The following is a 19,578-nucleotide window of genomic DNA, read 5'->3' on the forward strand; positions in this document are numbered from 1 at the left end:
TGGAACATCATCATAGTATATTCTATAATAACCGTTTCACAAATGATATCGGATATGTTCCTTACGTCGTAACTACAATCCCCTTCCCTTTCATGAATGTGACCTACCGAATTAGACTATTTACCGGATTTGTAATCACATAAGCAACACGACGGGTGCCACATGTGGAGCAGGATCTGCTTACCCTTCCGGAGCACCTGAGATCACCCCTAGTTTTTGGTGGGGTTCGTGTTGTTTATTCTTTAGTTTTCTATGTTGTGTCGTGTGTGCTATTGTTTTTCTGTTTGTCTTTTTCATTTTTAGCCATGGCGTTGTCAGTTTGTTTTAGATTTATGAGTTTGACTGTCCCTTTGGTATCTTTCGTCCCTCTTCTATCCACCATACAGAACGTCATTTTATTACTTTAGACGATATAGCGTGACTTGCTAACTTTAATATTCAATAAAACTGTTTTTTTCTTTGAATCGGAAATTTCAAATTATAGGAGATTGACGAGATTGTTTATATTTGATTAAAGGATTAATCGAATCTGTTATCAATTAATTATTTAATAACGATTAAAGTCACTATATATCTGCATTTCAAGATGAGATATGATTGATTGATTGTTGTTTTCTAAACTACAGTGGCAAATATTTCATGCATATTTATGACGGAGAGAAGAATTTTAAAACAAGAAATATGAATTGCATGCGTTGTCGTTGAAAAAGAAATAAACGCCATTACCAGAGTGAGACGACAAAAAGACAAACAGCGAAATATAAAGTATATATAGAATAATACATGGCAAAATCCGTATCGCATGCTGTATCACCACGAGAAACCAATATCAGTCCCGAGGGCAGAAGGTCCCGAGGGCTGATATTGGTCGAGTTGTGATACAGCATGCGATACGGATTTTGCAATGTATTATTCTGTTTATCATATATTTTCATAGAATCAGATTTATGGGATATCCATTTTTTTTGTTTTAAATCGTCTGAAATTATAAGTTAGCAAAGACCCTGGCAGTGGTGGACCTCAGCTGTTGTCTGCTCTATGGTCGAGTTGTTGTCTCTTTGACACATTCCCCATTACCATTCTCAATTCTAATATGATTTTCCTGTATTTTCCCAGCTTACTTGTTGTTGTTTTTTTATAAACATCCTTATTTGCCTAATATCCACATCGTAATGCCCCCTATAATCTTTAAATGTTGCTAGGTTGCTGTCTAATTGGCGTTTACTTCATATTGTCACATTGATGCACAATACACAAGTATATATTTTAAATAAAACATGAAGTTAAGATGTTATGTCATGCATAATTAAGTGCAGAAAACAAACAAAAGCAAAAGAGAGACTCAAAGAACTAAATTAAAAAAAAGACGAAATGATCTGATTTTCAAAAGTGACCTGTTTGGTCGCTCGTAATCGGTTGTCTACAAATATAGTACCTGGCATTTTGTATGTATCAAATATTTAAGTACTGTGTTTTTTTACATATAAAAATCAAATGCTAAAAGTAATGGTAATGTTATTTCTTGTATAGTGAAGTTGATGATATTTTTGTATTATATGGTTTATATCATTGGGGCATTTTGGGACTATATGTCAAATTGTATGATGGGCAACTCTGCCTATTCAAGCAGTGACGATTCGCACGTGTCTTGTGACTTCATTTCATGTTCAAGCAGTTCCGAATTAGTAAATTCTTGAGTATAAGCCGAGACAAGCATCATCTTTTCAACTTTTGTTTCCTTTTGAAGACTGTGTACCTCAAATGTTTTATCTGAAAAAAAATGTCTTCACTGGGAACCCCAGAGCTGAAACGTGCACACGTCAGTTTAGCAGGGACAATACTCTGTACCCCTGTTTTTGTCATTTTTGCACATGGAATCTTTACAGACACTGTCAGCGGTGCAGAGTAGTGCATGTCAACAACATGTCTAATAAGATAGTGAATGCAGCATTCGAATAGGGACTGTTCGATTCATACTCAGAAATTTTGCAATCGTCGAAAATAGAAAACACCCTTTTTTATTCAATAAAGATATTCTACATTATGAGGTGTCGACATTAAGTTAGCAATGGAACTTTAAAAACTTTAAAACAAAGTTGAAATTGGTACAAGACTTTAACAAGAAGGTTGCCACATATGTAAAATGATGGACACACCAACCTTCAAAAATAAGTCCCTTAATCCCATGTTGCTATCATCTTTTCATCCCAACAAAACTTCTAAATTTTAATCATTCCTGTTAAATAGTTTGCAAATGATGAAAATAACATTTCCTTTAAATTCTTCCATTCCTATAGGTATTACAAAGTTGCTAAGATGAAGAGTTTGTTCAGCAGCACATATTACAGTCATGTCCAGATTCATCATTATACGATGCTGGAAAATCTCTATCGTCAAATTCAAATTCAAATAAATATCGCCTTGTTTAACAAAAATAAGATCTGTGTGTGAAACGTCTGAAATATACAATGATTGATTTATTCATTGTTGGTCTTTAACGCCACTTTAATCATTTGTTTGTTATTTCATGGCGGCGAGCTTTTTTTATTGTGAAAGAAAGCTGGAGCGCTCGGACAGAGCCACTTACCGTCGGCTGGGAAACTGTCAAACATAGTTTTGGAGTCGAACTAAGCTACCACGTGTAGAGCATGTAGGGTTTGAACCCTGAAATAAGCAATGGAGCAATAATTTGTACTAATGACACAAGCTTTTTTCTCATTTTATACAGTTTTCGTTTGATCGATAGTTTTTGTCTTTTTGAAATATATATTGAATATAGCAAGATGTTAAAAAACGAATTGAAGAAAAAAAACGGTAGCTGAAAGCATAGTTCTTTAAAAGATATTTTTGTCGTTCAGATGCTGTCTCGTTGAGAGAAACTAAATGTATATATCTGGCTTACACTCAAACCAAGCATATATCCTTGATTATTAATGTTGCTAGGTTGCTGTCTAATTGGCGTTTACTTCATATTGTCACATTGATGCACAATACACAAGTATATATTTTAAATAAAACATGAAGTTAAGATGTTATGTCATGCATAATTAAGTGCAGAAAAAAAAAGCAAAAGAGAGACTCAAAGAACTAAATTAAAAAAAAGACGAAATGATCTGATTTTCAAAAGTGACCTGTTTGGTCGCTCATAATCGGTTGTCTACGAATATAGTTCCTGGCATTTTGTATGTATCAAATATTTAAGTACTGTGTTTTTTTACATATAAAAATCAAATGCTAAAAGTAATGGTAATGTTATTTCTTGTATAGTGAACTTGATGATATTTTTGTATTATATGGTTTATATCATTGGGGCATTTTGGGACTATATGTCAAATTGTATGATGGTCAACTCTGCCTATTCAAGCAGTGACGATTCGCACGTGTCTTGTGACTTCATTTCATGTTTAAGCAGTTCCGAATTAGTAAATTCTTGAGTATAAGCCGAGACAAGCATCATCTTTTCAACTTTTGTTTCCTTTTGAAGACTGTGTACCTCAAATGTTTTATCTGAAAAAAAAATGTCTTCACTGGGAACCCCAGAGCTGAAACGTGCACACGTCAGTTTAGCAGGGACAATACTCTGTACCCCTGTTTTTGTCATTTTTGCACATGGAATCTTTACAGACACTGTCAGCGGTGCAGAGTAGTGCATGTCAACGACATGTCTAATAAGATAGTGAATGCAGCATTCGAATAGGGACTGTTCGATTCATACTCAGAAATTTTGCAATCGTCGAAAATAGAAAACACCCTTTTTTATTCAATAAAGATATTCCATATTATGAGGTGTCGACGTTAAGTTAGCAATGGAACTTTAAAAACTTTAAAACAAAGTTGAAATTGGTACAAGACTTTAACAAGAAGGTTGCCACATATGTAAAATGATGGACACACCAACCTTCAAAAATAAGTCCCTTAATCCCATGTTGCTATCATCTTTTCATCCCAACAAAACTTCTAAATTTTAATCATTCCTGTTAAATAGTTTGCAAATGATGAAAATAACATTTCCTTTAAATTCTTCCATTCCTATAGGTATTACAAAGTTGCTAAGATGAAGAGTTTGTTCAGCAGCACATATTACAGTCATGTCCAGATTCATCATTATACGATGCTGGAAAATCTCTATCGTCAAATTCAAATTCAAATAAATATCGCCTTGTTTAACAAAAATAAGATCTGTGTGTGAAACGTCTGAAATATACAATGATTGATTTATTCATTGTTGGTCTTTAACGCCACTTTAATCATTTGTTTGTTATTTCATGGCGGCGAGCTTTTTTTATTGTGAAAGAAAGCTGGAGCGCTCGGACAGAGCCACTTACCGTCGGCTGGGAAACTGTCAAACATAGTTTTGGAGTCGAACTAAGCTACCACGTGTAGAGCATGTAGGGTTTGAACCCTGAAATAAGCAATGGAGCAATAATTTGTACTAATGACACAAGCTTTTTTCTCATTTTATACAGTTTTCGTTTGATCGATAGTTTTTGTCTTTTTGAAATATATATTGAATATAGCAAGACGTTAAAAAACGAATTGAAGAAAAAAAACGGTAGCTGAAAGCATAGTTCTTTAAAAGATATTTTTGTCGTTCAGATGCTGTCTCGTTGAGAGAAACTAAATGTATATATCTGGCTTACACTCAAACCAAGCATATATCCTTGATTATTAATGTTGCTAGGTTGCTGTCTAATTGGCGTTTACTTCATATTGTCACATTGATGCACAATACACAAGTATATATTTTAAATAAAACATGAAGTTAAGATGTTATGTCATGCATAATTAAGTGCAGAAAAAAAAAGCAAAAGAGAGACTCAAAGAACTAAATTAAAAAAAAGACGAAATGATCTGATTTTCAAAAGTGACCTGTTTGGTCGCTCATAATCGGTTGTCTACGAATATAGTTCCTGGCATTTTGTATGTATCAAATATTTAAGTACTGTGTTTTTTTACATATAAAAATCAAATGCTAAAAGTAATGGTAATGTTATTTCTTGTATAGTGAACTTGATGATATTTTTGTATTATATGGTTTATATCATTGGGGCATTTTGGGACTATATGTCAAATTGTATGATGGTCAACTCTGCCTATTCAAGCAGTGACGATTCGCACGTGTCTTGTGACTTCATTTCATGTTTAAGCAGTTCCGAATTAGTAAATTCTTGAGTATAAGCCGAGACAAGCATCATCTTTTCAACTTTTGTTTCCTTTTGAAGACTGTGTACCTCAAATGTTTTATCTGAAAAAAAAATGTCTTCACTGGGAACCCCAGAGCTGAAACGTGCACACGTCAGTTTAGCAGGGACAATACTCTGTACCCCTGTTTTTGTCATTTTTGCACATGGAATCTTTACAGACACTGTCAGCGGTGCAGAGTAGTGCATGTCAACGACATGTCTAATAAGATAGTGAATGCAGCATTCGAATAGGGACTGTTCGATTCATACTCAGAAATTTTGCAATCGTCGAAAATAGAAAACACCCTTTTTTATTCAATAAAGATATTCCACATTATGAGGTGTCGACGTTAAGTTGGCAATGGAACTTTAAAAACTTTAAAACAAAGTTGAAATTGGTACAAGACTTTAACAAGAAGGTTGCCACATATGTAAAATGATGGACACACCAACCTTCAAAAATAAGTCCCTTAATCCCATGTTGCTATCATCTTTTCATCCCAACAAAACTTCTAAATTTTAATCATTCCTGTTAAATAGTTTGCAAATGATGAAAATAACATTTCCTTTAAATTCTTCCATTCCTATAGGTATTACAAAGTTGCTAAGATGAAGAGTTTGTTCAGCAGCACATATTACAGTCATGTCCAGATTCATCATTATACGATGCTGGAAAATCTCTATCGTCAAATTCAAATTCAAATAAATATCGCCTTGTTTAACAAAAATAAGATCTGTGTGTGAAACGTCTGAAATATACAATGATTGATTTATTCATTGTTGGTCTTTAACGCCACTTTAATCATTTGTTTGTTATTTCATGGCGGCGAGCTTTTTTTATTGTGAAAGAAAGCTGGAGCGCTCGGACAGAGCCACTTACCGTCGGCTGGGAAACTGTCAAACATAGTTTTGGAGTCGAACTAAGCTACCACGTGTAGAGCATGTAGGGTTTGAACCCTGAAATAAGCAATGGAGCAATAATTTGTACTAATGACACAAGCTTTTTTCTCATTTTATACAGTTTTCGTTTGATCGATAGTTTTTGTCTTTTTGAAATATATATTGAATATAGCAAGACGTTAAAAAACGAATTGAAGAAAAAAAACGGTAGCTGAAAGCATAGTTCTTTAAAAGATATTTTTGTCGTTCAGATGCTGTCTCGTTGAGAGAAACTAAATGTATATATCTGGCTTACACTCAAACCAAGCATATATCCTTGATTATTAATGTTGCTAGGTTGCTGTCTAATTGGCGTTTACTTCATATTGTCACATTGATGCACAATACACAAGTATATATTTTAAATAAAACATGAAGTTAAGATGTTATGTCATGCATAATTAAGTGCAGAAAAAAAAAGCAAAAGAGAGACTCAAAGAACTAAATTAAAAAAAAGACGAAATGATCTGATTTTCAAAAGTGACCTGTTTGGTCGCTCATAATCGGTTGTCTACGAATATAGTTCCTGGCATTTTGTATGTATCAAATATTTAAGTACTGTGTTTTTTTACATATAAAAATCAAATGCTAAAAGTAATGGTAATGTTATTTCTTGTATAGTGAACTTGATGATATTTTTGTATTATATGGTTTATATCATTGGGGCATTTTGGGACTATATGTCAAATTGTATGATGGTCAACTCTGCCTATTCAAGCAGTGACGATTCGCACGTGTCTTGTGACTTCATTTCATGTTTAAGCAGTTCCGAATTAGTAAATTCTTGAGTATAAGCCGAGACAAGCATCATCTTTTCAACTTTTGTTTCCTTTTGAAGACTGTGTACCTCAAATGTTTTATCTGAAAAAAAAATGTCTTCACTGGGAACCCCAGAGCTGAAACGTGCACACGTCAGTTTAGCAGGGACAATACTCTGTACCCCTGTTTTTGTCATTTTTGCACATGGAATCTTTACAGACACTGTCAGCGGTGCAGAGTAGTGCATGTCAACGACATGTCTAATAAGATAGTGAATGCAGCATTCGAATAGGGACTGTTCGATTCATACTCAGAAATTTTGCAATCGTCGAAAATAGAAAACACCCTTTTTTATTCAATAAAGATATTCCACATTATGAGGTGTCGACGTTAAGTTAGCAATGGAACTTTAAAAACTTTAAAACAAAGTTGAAATTGGTACAAGACTTTAACAAGAAGGTTGCCACATATGTAAAATGATGGACACACCAACCTTCAAAAATAAGTCCCTTAATCCCATGTTGCTATCATCTTTTCATCCCAACAAAACTTCTAAATTTTAATCATTCCTGTTAAATAGTTTGCAAATGATGAAAATAACATTTTCTTTAAATTCTTCCATTCCTATAGGTATTACAAAGTTGCTAAGATGTAGAGTTTGTTCAGCAGCACATATTACAGTCATGTCCAGATTCATCATTATACGATGCTGGAAAATCTCTATCGTCAAATTCAAATTCAAATAAATATCGCCTTGTTTAACAAAAATAAGATCTGTGTGTGAAACGTCTGAAATATACAATGATTGATTTATTCATTGTTGGTCTTTAACGCCACTTTAATCATTTGTTTGTTATTTCATGGCGGCGAGCTTTTTTTATTGTGAAAGAAAGCTGGAGCGCTCGGACAGAGCCACTTACCGTCGGCTGGGAAACTGTCAAACATAGTTTTGGAGTCGAACTAAGCTACCACGTGTAGAGCATGTAGGGTTTGAACCCTGAAATAAGCAATGGAGCAATAATTTGTACTAATGACACAAGCTTTTTTCTCATTTTATACAGTTTTCGTTTGATCGATAGTTTTTGTCTTTTTGAAATATATATTGAATATAGCAAGACGTTAAAAAACGAATTGAAGAAAAAAAACGGTAGCTGAAAGCATAGTTCTTTAAAAGATATTTTTGTCGTTCAGATGCTGTCTCGTTGAGAGAAACTAAATGTATATATCTGGCTTACACTCAAACCAAGCATATATCCTTGATTATTAATGTTGCTAGGTTGCTGTCTAATTGGCGTTTACTTCATATTGTCACATTGATGCACAATACACAAGTATATATTTTAAATAAAACATGAAGTTAAGATGTTATGTCATGCATAATTAAGTGCAGAAAAAAAAAGCAAAAGAGAGACTCAAAGAACTAAATTAAAAAAAAGACGAAATGATCTGATTTTCAAAAGTGACCTGTTTGGTCGCTCATAATCGGTTGTCTACGAATATAGTTCCTGGCATTTTGTATGTATCAAATATTTAAGTACTGTGTTTTTTTACATATAAAAATCAAATGCTAAAAGTAATGGTAATGTTATTTCTTGTATAGTGAACTTGATGATATTTTTGTATTATATGGTTTATATCATTGGGGCATTTTGGGACTATATGTCAAATTGTATGATGGTCAACTCTGCCTATTCAAGCAGTGACGATTCGCACGTGTCTTGTGACTTCATTTCATGTTTAAGCAGTTCCGAATTAGTAAATTCTTGAGTATAAGCCGAGACAAGCATCATCTTTTCAACTTTTGTTTCCTTTTGAAGACTGTGTACCTCAAATGTTTTATCTGAAAAAAAAATGTCTTCACTGGGAACCCCAGAGCTGAAACGTGCACACGTCAGTTTAGCAGGGACAATACTCTGTACCCCTGTTTTTGTCATTTTTGCACATGGAATCTTTACAGACACTGTCAGCGGTGCAGAGTAGTGCATGTCAACGACATGTCTAATAAGATAGTGAATGCAGCATTCGAATAGGGACTGTTCGATTCATACTCAGAAATTTTGCAATCGTCGAAAATAGAAAACACCCTTTTTTATTCAATAAAGATATTCCACATTATGAGGTGTCGACGTTAAGTTAGCAATGGAACTTTAAAAACTTTAAAACAAAGTTGAAATTGGTACAAGACTTTAACAAGAAGGTTGCCACATATGTAAAATGATGGACACACCAACCTTCAAAAATAAGTCCCTTAATCCCATGTTGCTATCATCTTTTCATCCCAACAAAACTTCTAAATTTTAATCATTCCTGTTAAATAGTTTGCAAATGATGAAAATAACATTTTCTTTAAATTCTTCCATTCCTATAGGTATTACAAAGTTGCTAAGATGTAGAGTTTGTTCAGCAGCACATATTACAGTCATGTCCAGATTCATCATTATACGATGCTGGAAAATCTCTATCGTCAAATTCAAATTCAAATAAATATCGCCTTGTTTAACAAAAATAAGATCTGTGTGTGAAACGTCTGAAATATACAATGATTGATTTATTCATTGTTGGTCTTTAACGCCACTTTAATCATTTGTTTGTTATTTCATGGCGGCGAGCTTTTTTTATTGTGAAAGAAAGCTGGAGCGCTCGGACAGAGCCACTTACCGTCGGCTGGGAAACTGTCAAACATAGTTTTGGAGTCGAACTAAGCTACCACGTGTAGAGCATGTAGGGTTTGAACCCTGAAATAAGCAATGGAGCAATAATTTGTACTAATGACACAAGCTTTTTTCTCATTTTATACAGTTTTCGTTTGATCGATAGTTTTTGTCTTTTTGAAATATATATTGAATATAGCAAGACGTTAAAAAACGAATTGAAGAAAAAAAACGGTAGCTGAAAGCATAGTTCTTTAAAAGATATTTTTGTCGTTCAGATGCTGTCTCGTTGAGAGAAACTAAATGTATATATCTGGCTTACACTCAAACCAAGCATATATCCTTGATTATTAATGTTGCTAGGTTGCTGTCTAATTGGCGTTTACTTCATATTGTCACATTGATGCACAATACACAAGTATATATTTTAAATAAAACATGAAGTTAAGATGTTATGTCATGCATAATTAAGTGCAGAAAAAAAAAAGCAAAAGAGAGACTCAAAGAACTAAATTAAAAAAAAGACGAAATGATCTGATTTTCAAAAGTGACCTGTTTGGTCGCTCGTAATCGGTAGTAGTGCATGTCAACGACATATATATAGTTCCTGGCATTTTGTATGTATCAAATATTTAAGTACTGTGTTTTTTTACATATAAAAATCAAATGCTAAAAGTAATGGTAATGTTATTTCTTTTATAGTGAACTTGATGATATTTTTGTATTATATGGTTTATATCATTGGGGCATTTTGGGACTATATGTCAAATTGTATGATGGGCAACTCTGCCTATTCAAGCAGTGACGATTCGCACGTGTCTTGTGACTTCATTTCATGTTTAAGCAGTTCCGAATTAGTAAATTATTGAGTATAAGCCGAGACAAGCATCATCTTTTCAACTTTTGTTTCCTTTTGAAGACTGTGTACCTCAAATGTTTTATCTGAAAAAAAATGTCTTCACTGGGAACCCCAGAGCTGAAACGTGCACACGTCAGTTTAGCAGGGACAATACTCTGTACCCCTGTTTTTGTCATTTTTGCACATGGAATCTTTACAGACACTGTCAGCGGTGCAGAGTAGTGCATGTCAACGACATGTCTAATAAGATAGTGAATGCAGCATTCGAATAGGGACTGTTCGATTCATACTCAGAAATTTTACAATCGTCGAAAATAGAAAACACCCTTTTTTATTCAATAAAGATATTCTACATTATGAGGTGTCGACGTTAAGTTAGCAATGGAACTTTAAAAACTTTAAAACAAAGTTGAAATTGGTACAAGACTTTAACAAGAAGGTTGCCACATATGTAAAATGATGGACACACCAACCTTCAAAAATAAGTCCCTTAATCCCATGTTGCTATCATCTTTTCATCCCAACAAAACTTCTAAATTTTAATCATTCCTGTTAAATAGTTTGCAAATGATGAAAATAACATTTCCTTTAAATTCTTCCATTCCTATAGGTATTACAAAGTTGCTAAGATGAAGAGTTTGTTCAGCAGCACATATTACAGTCATGTCCAGATTCATCATTATACGATGCTGGAAAATCTCTATCGTCAAATTCAAATTCAAATAAATATCGCCTTGTTTAACAAAAATAAGATCTGTGTGTGAAACGTCTGAAATATACAATGATTGATTTATTCATTGTTGGTCTTTAACGCCACTTAAATCATTTGTTTGTTATTTCATGGCGGCGAGCTTTTTTTATTGTGAAAGAAAGCTGGAGCGCTCGGACAGAGCCACTTACCGTCGGCTGGGAAACTGTCAAACATAGTTTTGGAGTCGAACTAAGTTACCACGTGTAGAGCATGTAGGGTTTGAACCCTGAAATAAGCAATGGAGCAATAATTTGTACTAATGACACAAGCTTTTTTCTCATTTTATACAGTTTTCGTTTGATCGATAGTTTTTGTCTTTTTGAAATATATATTGAATATAGCAAGACGTTAAAAAACGAATTGAAGAAAAAAGAAACGGTAGCTGAAAGCATAGTTCTTTAAAAGATAGTTTTGTCGTTCAGATGCTGTCTCGTTGAGAAAAACTAAATGTATATATCTGGCTTACACTCAAACCAAGCATATATCCTTGATTATTAATGTTGCTAGGTTGCTGTCTAATTGGCGTTTACTTCATATTGTCACATTGATGCACAATACACAAGTATATATTTTAAATAAAACATGAAGTTAAGATGTTATGTCATGCATAATTAAGTGCAGAAAAAAAAAAGCAAAAGAGAGACTCAAAGAACTAAATTAAAAAAAAGACGAAATGATCTGATTTTCAAAAGTGACCTGTTTGGTCGCTCGTAATCGGTTGTCTACGAATATAGTTCCTGGCATTTTGTATGTATCAAATATTTAAGTACTGTGTTTTTTTACATATAAAAATCAAATGCTAAAAGTAATGGTAATGTTATTTCTTGTATAGTGAACTTGATGATATTTTTGTATTATATGGTTTATATCATTGGGGCATTTTGGGACTATATGTCAAATTGTATGATTGGCAACTCTGCCTATTCAAGTAGTGACGATTCGCACGTGTCTTGTGACTTCATTTCATGTTTAAGCAGTTCCGAATTAGTAAATTCTTGAGTATAAGCCGAGACAAGCATCATCTTTTCAACTTTTGTTTCCTTTTGAAGACTGTGTACCTCAAATGTTTTATCTGAAAAAAAATGTCTTCACTGGGAACCCCAGAGCTGAAACGTGCACACGTCAGTTTAGCAGGGACAATACTCTGTACCCCTGTTTTTGTCATTTTTGCACATGGAATCTTTACAGACACTGTCAGCGGTGCAGAGTAGTGCATGTCAACGACATGTCTAATAAGATAGTGAATGCAGCATTCGATTAGGGACTGTTCGATTCATACTCAGAAATTTTGCAATCGTCGAAAATAGAAAACACCCTTTTTTATTCAATAAAGATATTCTACATTATGAGGTGTCGACGTTAAGTTAGCAATGGAACTTTAAAAACCTTAAAACAAAGTTGAAATTGGTACAAGACTTTAACAAGAAGGTTGCCACATATGTAAAATGATGGACACACCAACCTTCAAAAATAAGTCCCTTAAACCCATGTTGCTATCATCTTTTCATCCCAACAAAACTTCTAAATTTTAATCATTCCTGTTAAATAGTTTGCAAATGATGAAAATAACATTTCCTTTAAATTCTTCCATTCCTATAGGTATTACAAAGTTGCTAAGATGAAGAGTTTGTTCAGCAGCACATATTACAGTCATGTCCAGATTCATCATTATATGATGCTGGAAAATCTCTATCGTCAAATTCAAATTCAAATAAATATCGCCTTGTTTAACAAAAATAAGATCTGTGTGTGAAACGTCTGAAATATACAATGATTGATTTATTCATTGTTGGTCTTTAACGCCACTTTAATCATTTGTTTGTTATTTCATGGCGGCGAGCTTTTTTTATTGTGAAAGAAAGCTGGAGCGCTCGGACAGAGCAACTTACCGTCGGCTGGGAAACTATCAAACATAGTTTTGGAGTCGAACTAAGCTACCACGTGTAGAGCATGTAGGGTTTGAACCCTGAAATAAGCAATGGAGCAATAATTTGTACTAATGACACAAGCTTTTTTCTCATTTTATACAGTTTTCGTTTGATCGATAGTTTTTGTCTTTTTGAAATATATATTGAATATAGCAAGACGTTAAAAAACGAATTGAAGAAAAAAAAAACGGTAGCTGAAGGCATAGTTCTTTAAAAGATATTTTTGTCGTTCAGATGCTGTCTCGTTGAGAGAAACTAAATGTATATATCTGGCTTACACTCAAACCAAGCATATATCCTTGATTATTAATGTTGCTAGGTTGCTGTCTAATTGGCGTTTACTTCATATTGTCACATTGATGCACAATACACAAGTATATATTTTAAATAAAACATGAAGTTAAGATGTTATGTCATGCATAATTAAGTGCAGAAAAAAAAGCAAAAGAGAGACTCAAAGAACTAAATTAAAAAAAAGACGAAATGATCTGATTTTCAAAAGTGACCTGTTTGGTCGCTCGTAATCGGTAGTAGTGCATGTCAACGACATATATATAGTTCCTGGCATTTTGTATGTATCAAATATTTAAGTACTGTGTTTTTTTACATATAAAAATCAAATGCTAAAAGTAATGGTAATGTTATTTCTTTTATAGTGAACTTGATGATATTTTTGTATTATATGGTTTATATCATTGGGGCATTTTGGGACTATATGTCAAATTGTATGATGGGCAACTCTGCCTATTCAAGCAGTGACGATTCGCACGTGTCTTGTGACTTCATTTCATGTTTAAGCAGTTCCGAATTAGTAAATTATTGAGTATAAGCCGAGACAAGCATCATCTTTTCAACTTTTGTTTCCTTTTGAAGACTGTGTACCTCAAATGTTTTATCTGAAAAAAAATGTCTTCACTGGGAACCCCAGAGCTGAAACGTGCACACGTCAGTTTAGCAGGGACAATACTCTGTACCCCTGTTTTTGTCATTTTTGCACATGGAATCTTTACAGACACTGTCAGCGGTGCAGAGTAGTGCATGTCAACGACATGTCTAATAAGCTAGTGAATGCAGCATTCGAATAGGGACTGTTCGATTCATACTCAGAAATTTTGCAATCGTCAAAAATAGAAAACACCCTTTTTTATTCAATAAAGATATTCTACATTATGAGGTGTCGACGTTAAGTTAGCAATGGAACTTTAAAAACTTTAAAACAAAGTTGAAATTGGTACAAGACTTTAACAAGAAGGTTGCCACATATGTAAAATGATGAACACACCAACCTTCAAAAATAAGTCCCTTAATCCCATGTTGCTATCATCTTTTCATCTCAACAAAACTTCTAAATTTTAATCATTCCTGTTAAATAGTTTGCAAATAATGAAAATAACATTTCCTTTAAATTCTTCCATTCCTATAGGTATTACAAAGTTGCTAAGATGAAGAGTTTGTTCAGCAGCACATATTACAGTCATGTCCAGATTCATCATTATACGATGCTCCGTGTAGTTACTACCATAGTATTGTGCATCCAATCCCGCTGGAATATCCGATATTTATTTGAAATAAGCCAAGATATATGAGGTTGTGGATGAGGTGTACAGCATAATAAAGAACAAAGTCGCTGTTTGTTTTTTACTTTGTTATGGTGGGACAATTTAGTGTAAAAAAATGGGCGCTTTTACGTTACCTTTATTTTGCAAGTTTCGGACTGATAAAACATACACCAAAAAAAAAAAAACCGATTGAATGTGTTTTACATTTTGAGTTATCTCCCGTTTTCAAGAAAATATCTCAACTGAAAAATAACTGAACCATCAACAATTACAAAATTTAATGCGCTATGTGTGTTTATGTGATGACTATGACCTAAGTGAATGACAAATTATGCCGAGATTTTTGATTGCGCTATCTTTTATGATATAAATGATGTCCTCTAACTGAATAATTCAAAGTTTGGCGCCTGTTGGTTGCACTTTGATAATGATACCACGTAAACAGTCAAGTCTGCTTTTGATCTTTTGGTCTTACATTTAGGACTTGAAAATGAGGATCAGTTGAAAAGTTGACTGACATAAAAAAAAAAGGTGATTACAATTTTTCCATTATGAACTTTTCATTACTGCAACACCTGCATGCAAAGTTGGTAGATACTTTTACAGTTTGATACGATATTCCAGGACTAGTGATTCCTGCAAATTACATTGGCATAATATTGCTGCTTGCAAGTAAGCTTTTAAGCCAACTATTCTTGGGTAATGACAAATCTGTGGAATCTCTTTTTCAAAGATTACCTCGGATATAATCCACTTGTTTAATATCATCTTTTACAAATTGCAGTATAATATATATATAAGATTTGAAACTGGACTGTAAACCAAACACCATTAAAATTAATCGTAGTTACAATATTGCCCTTTTTGTCTCGATTCAACTGCTTATAAATCTGAGAACATTAGTTCCTTATCCGGTTCTTATTGGGGTTATTTTATGGCAAGCCGTTCTCGTCAAAACTATGTTTAAACCATTTTTCGAAAAATTTACACACTGAGAATTACAACAAAGCACACTGAGATTTAAAAACTTCAAAACGCACATTGAGAATTGAGAATTACACACTGAGAATTGAAAATTACACACTGAGAATTAAAAATTACACACTGAGATTTCATAAAGACGCACTGAGATTACAAAAATGAAAAACGCACACTGAGAATTGAAAATTACACACTGAGAATTGAAAATTACACACTGAGAATTGAAAATTACACACTGAGATTTCAAAAAGACACACTGAGAATAAATAAACTGTAAACACACACTGAGAATTTGAAATTACACACTGAGAATTTAAAATTACACACTGAGAATTTAAAATTGCACACTGAGATTTGTGCGCACTTTTTATGCGCACATATCTAATTAGCATACTTAATCTGAATCTATTACAAGCTTAAAACAACAAGGGGACAAAACTCGTTAGTCCTTCGATTTGGTTCCAAATTATCAATAAAAAAAACCTTTAGAAATACAAGAACAAGAAAAATACCCACTTACTCTTATTACAAAATATAACCAAATGGTGAAAAACTTTATTAAAATTATAAGAAAACATTGGAACAATCTGCAAAAGAATGCAGTGAAATTTTTACTCAAGTGTCTATTATAGCATATAAACGTAACAAAAATATAAAAGATTAACTAACGAAATCAGGGAAACAGTTGGAAGACTTTGAAAAGGGAAACATGTTTAATTACTAGTAGTAATGATCTGAATTATAGGCAACAAACTTATGAATATGAGCGATGTTAAGTCTTGAAATTTACTACGAATGTTGGTTGAAGGAATCGCATTTCATTATAATGACAAGAGTTCTTGAGATCAAGATATAAATCTGTTGAATTATTCATCTCATGAATATTCATTAGTAATTTGCTTATTAATCTCAGTGCGTATTTTTGAAATCTCAGTGTGTAATTAACAATTCTCAGTGTGTGTTTTTCAATTTATTTCATCTCAGTGTGTCTTTTTAAAATCTCAGTGTGTAATTTTGAATTCTCAGTGTGTGTTTTTTATTTTTTTAAATCTCAGTGTGTAATTTCGATTTCTCAGTGTGTTATTTTAGGTTTTTAATTCTCAGTGTGTATTTTTTTCCGAAAAAAGGGTTTAAACATAGTTTTGACGAGAACGGCTTGCCATATTATTTGTTATTTGTGGTATATTCTATGCTATGCGTGATTAAATAAGCAAGTAATAGTTATCCCACGAGGACGCAGTTTGTCAGTGTAAGATCACCCCGATGGCCGCGGGCCAGAGACGAAAAACTATTTACAATTCACAAAATCTAGTTTATAACGCCACACAACCATTATAATATATTTTATATATAACAGTATAATGAATACTACGGAAGCCGGTTAGTGTCAAGTTAGAGTTTTATTTTAAGTCGTTATAACAACTTAGCTTAATTGTTATAACGACTTAGCATATTTATCTTGTTATAACAACTTAGCTTACTTGTTTAAACAACTAAGCTAACTCGTTTAAACAACTTAGCTAACTTGTTATAACGACTTAGCTAATTTAACTCGTTATAACAAGTAAGCTAACTTGTTATAACGACTTAGCTTACTCGTTTAAACAACTTAGCTATCTTGTTAAAACAATTTGGCTAAGTGGTTAAAACGACTTAGTTATCTCGTTTAAACAACTTAACTGTCTTGTTTGAACAACTTAGCTAACTCGTTTAAACAACTTAGCTAAGTTGTTTAAACACGTAAGCTAAGTGGTTTTAACGAGTTAGCTAAGTTGTTTAAACAAGTAAGCTAAGTCGTTAAAACAACTTAGCTAAGTTGTTATAACAAGATAAGTATGCTAAGTCGTTAAAACAAAAATATGCTAAGTCGTTATAACAACTTAGCTAAGTCATTATAACAAGTTAGTTACGTCGTTATTACGAATTAAAAATAAAACTCCACTCTGACACTAACCGGCTTCCGTAGAATACCCTTTATGACCCCCAAACACGATGAGTAGATATAAAACCGACTCGTCCCACTTTTGAAAAAGTGTAAAATCAAATTAAACAATCAATCTGACAACTTACTTATTAACGATAAGGGTTTAAACCTCACTGAGTAAAGGTCTACCAACTCGCCCCAATTATAAGAATATCTTGCTTCCTTTAAATATGTTAAATTACTGATAGTTGGTATTCAGTCTTCCTGGTGTAGTGGTATGTGTCGTGGATTGATATGCTAATGGTCTTGAGTTTGAATACCAGCATATACACTGGATTTTTTCGACGTTAATTTTAATAGATAGTCTTTTCCGTATAATTATAAGTTTTATAGTGGATTTGACCTCCCCGCAAAAATGTTACAGAACAAAGGAAAGCATGCAAAACAAAGAAACTCTATCTGGGATGATCCGGCTTAGATCACCCCTGTTAAAACAAAGGAGCTGGGATGTAAGTTTATAAAGAACATGTTTTTTCTATATCCCGAACTAAAAGATCCAACAGCTTCTATAGTGGTGCAATAATGTACTGTATACAATTATAATAATAAGAAAATGATACTGCTGTCAACACCTTTTTTGTCTATAATGTCCATATATAAATAATATAATCCTACTTTATGTTATTTTACTGAATTTTCAAGCATAATGATATCAAAGCAACCACTAGTATTTTTTTCATAATGGACTTAAAAGTTAAAACTGTAATAAAAATGAATATAACTTCATTTGTACTGAAAACCAACGTAGTTTGACATTGATTTAACTACTCTTCGGAGTTAAAACTTTAAGAACTTTGAGTAAAACTGTAAACAGTGAAATGACAATCAATAATGCATGTTCCGTTCATACGACAGTCTAAATAGCACGCTCGTATACAAAAAAAAAAAAACAAACATAGAAAACTAGAGACTAAGCAACACGAACCCCACCAAAAACTGGGGGTGATATAAGGTGCTCCAGAAGGTTAAACAGATCCTGCTCCACATGTGGCACCCGTCGTGTTGCTCATGTTATTACAAACCCGGTAAACATTTTTTGGGGGGAATTTTGGGTCCTTAATTCTCTTCAACTTTGTACTTGTTTGGCTTTATAACTATTTTGATCTTGTTGGCTTTATAACTATTTTGATCTGAGCGTCACTGATGCGTCTTATGTAGACGAAACGCGCGTCTGGAGTATTAAATTATAATCCTGGTACCTTTGATAACTATTAATTCGGTAGGTCACATTGATGGCGTCCGTAAAATTTACGAATGGGATGATTTCAACTTCACAATTTGGAACTCTTAGTTTAAAATCTTCCTTGTGAGAAGAAACCCTCTATCAAGACAATCATGAAAAGAAATACAATCGCGGGAATATCGTATCAATTGGGAGACATATACTCCGTATCCAGGCGCTGCTGGAATATTGCTACATAGAAACGGATAGTTCACAATTGAGAAGCTGAAATCATCTCTTTTGTCGATAAGTTTTGTTTTCCACCGACCCTCATTGTCAATTTCTAGATGTAAGTCGAGATATGAGGCAGACTTAACTGTATCTGTTGTATCCTTTATCTCTAGTCCGATGAGATAGATGCATTAAACATAGTCACCAAATTATGAATTATTTAGTGAGAGATCATCATCTATATAGAGGAAAGTAAAGTTAAGGATATTGCTAACTTCTTATCTTTCTACCTAAGAAGTTCCTGTGTGAAGTCAGCCTCATAATAATAAAGAAACAAGTCAGTAAGGAAAGGGGCACAATTGGTTCTGATTGGAATGCCGAGAGTCTGATGGAAAACACGTCCTTCAAATGTAACCATATGTTGTCAATCAAGAAATCAAGTATCTTGCTACATTTAATGTCAGTTACAGAGATTTTTTGTTTGAATCAGAGTGATCCTTTGCCTAGTAGGATTTATCCCTCCATAAGACAAGATACTTTTATCTACGTTGGCCATTATATTTAATGAAACAAAGCATTAAAAACTCTTTC

The sequence above is a fragment of the Mytilus galloprovincialis genome, chromosome 2 (assembly GCF_965363235.1).
Source record: "Mytilus galloprovincialis chromosome 2, xbMytGall1.hap1.1, whole genome shotgun sequence".
Lineage (NCBI taxonomy): Eukaryota > Metazoa > Mollusca > Bivalvia > Mytilida > Mytilidae > Mytilus > Mytilus galloprovincialis.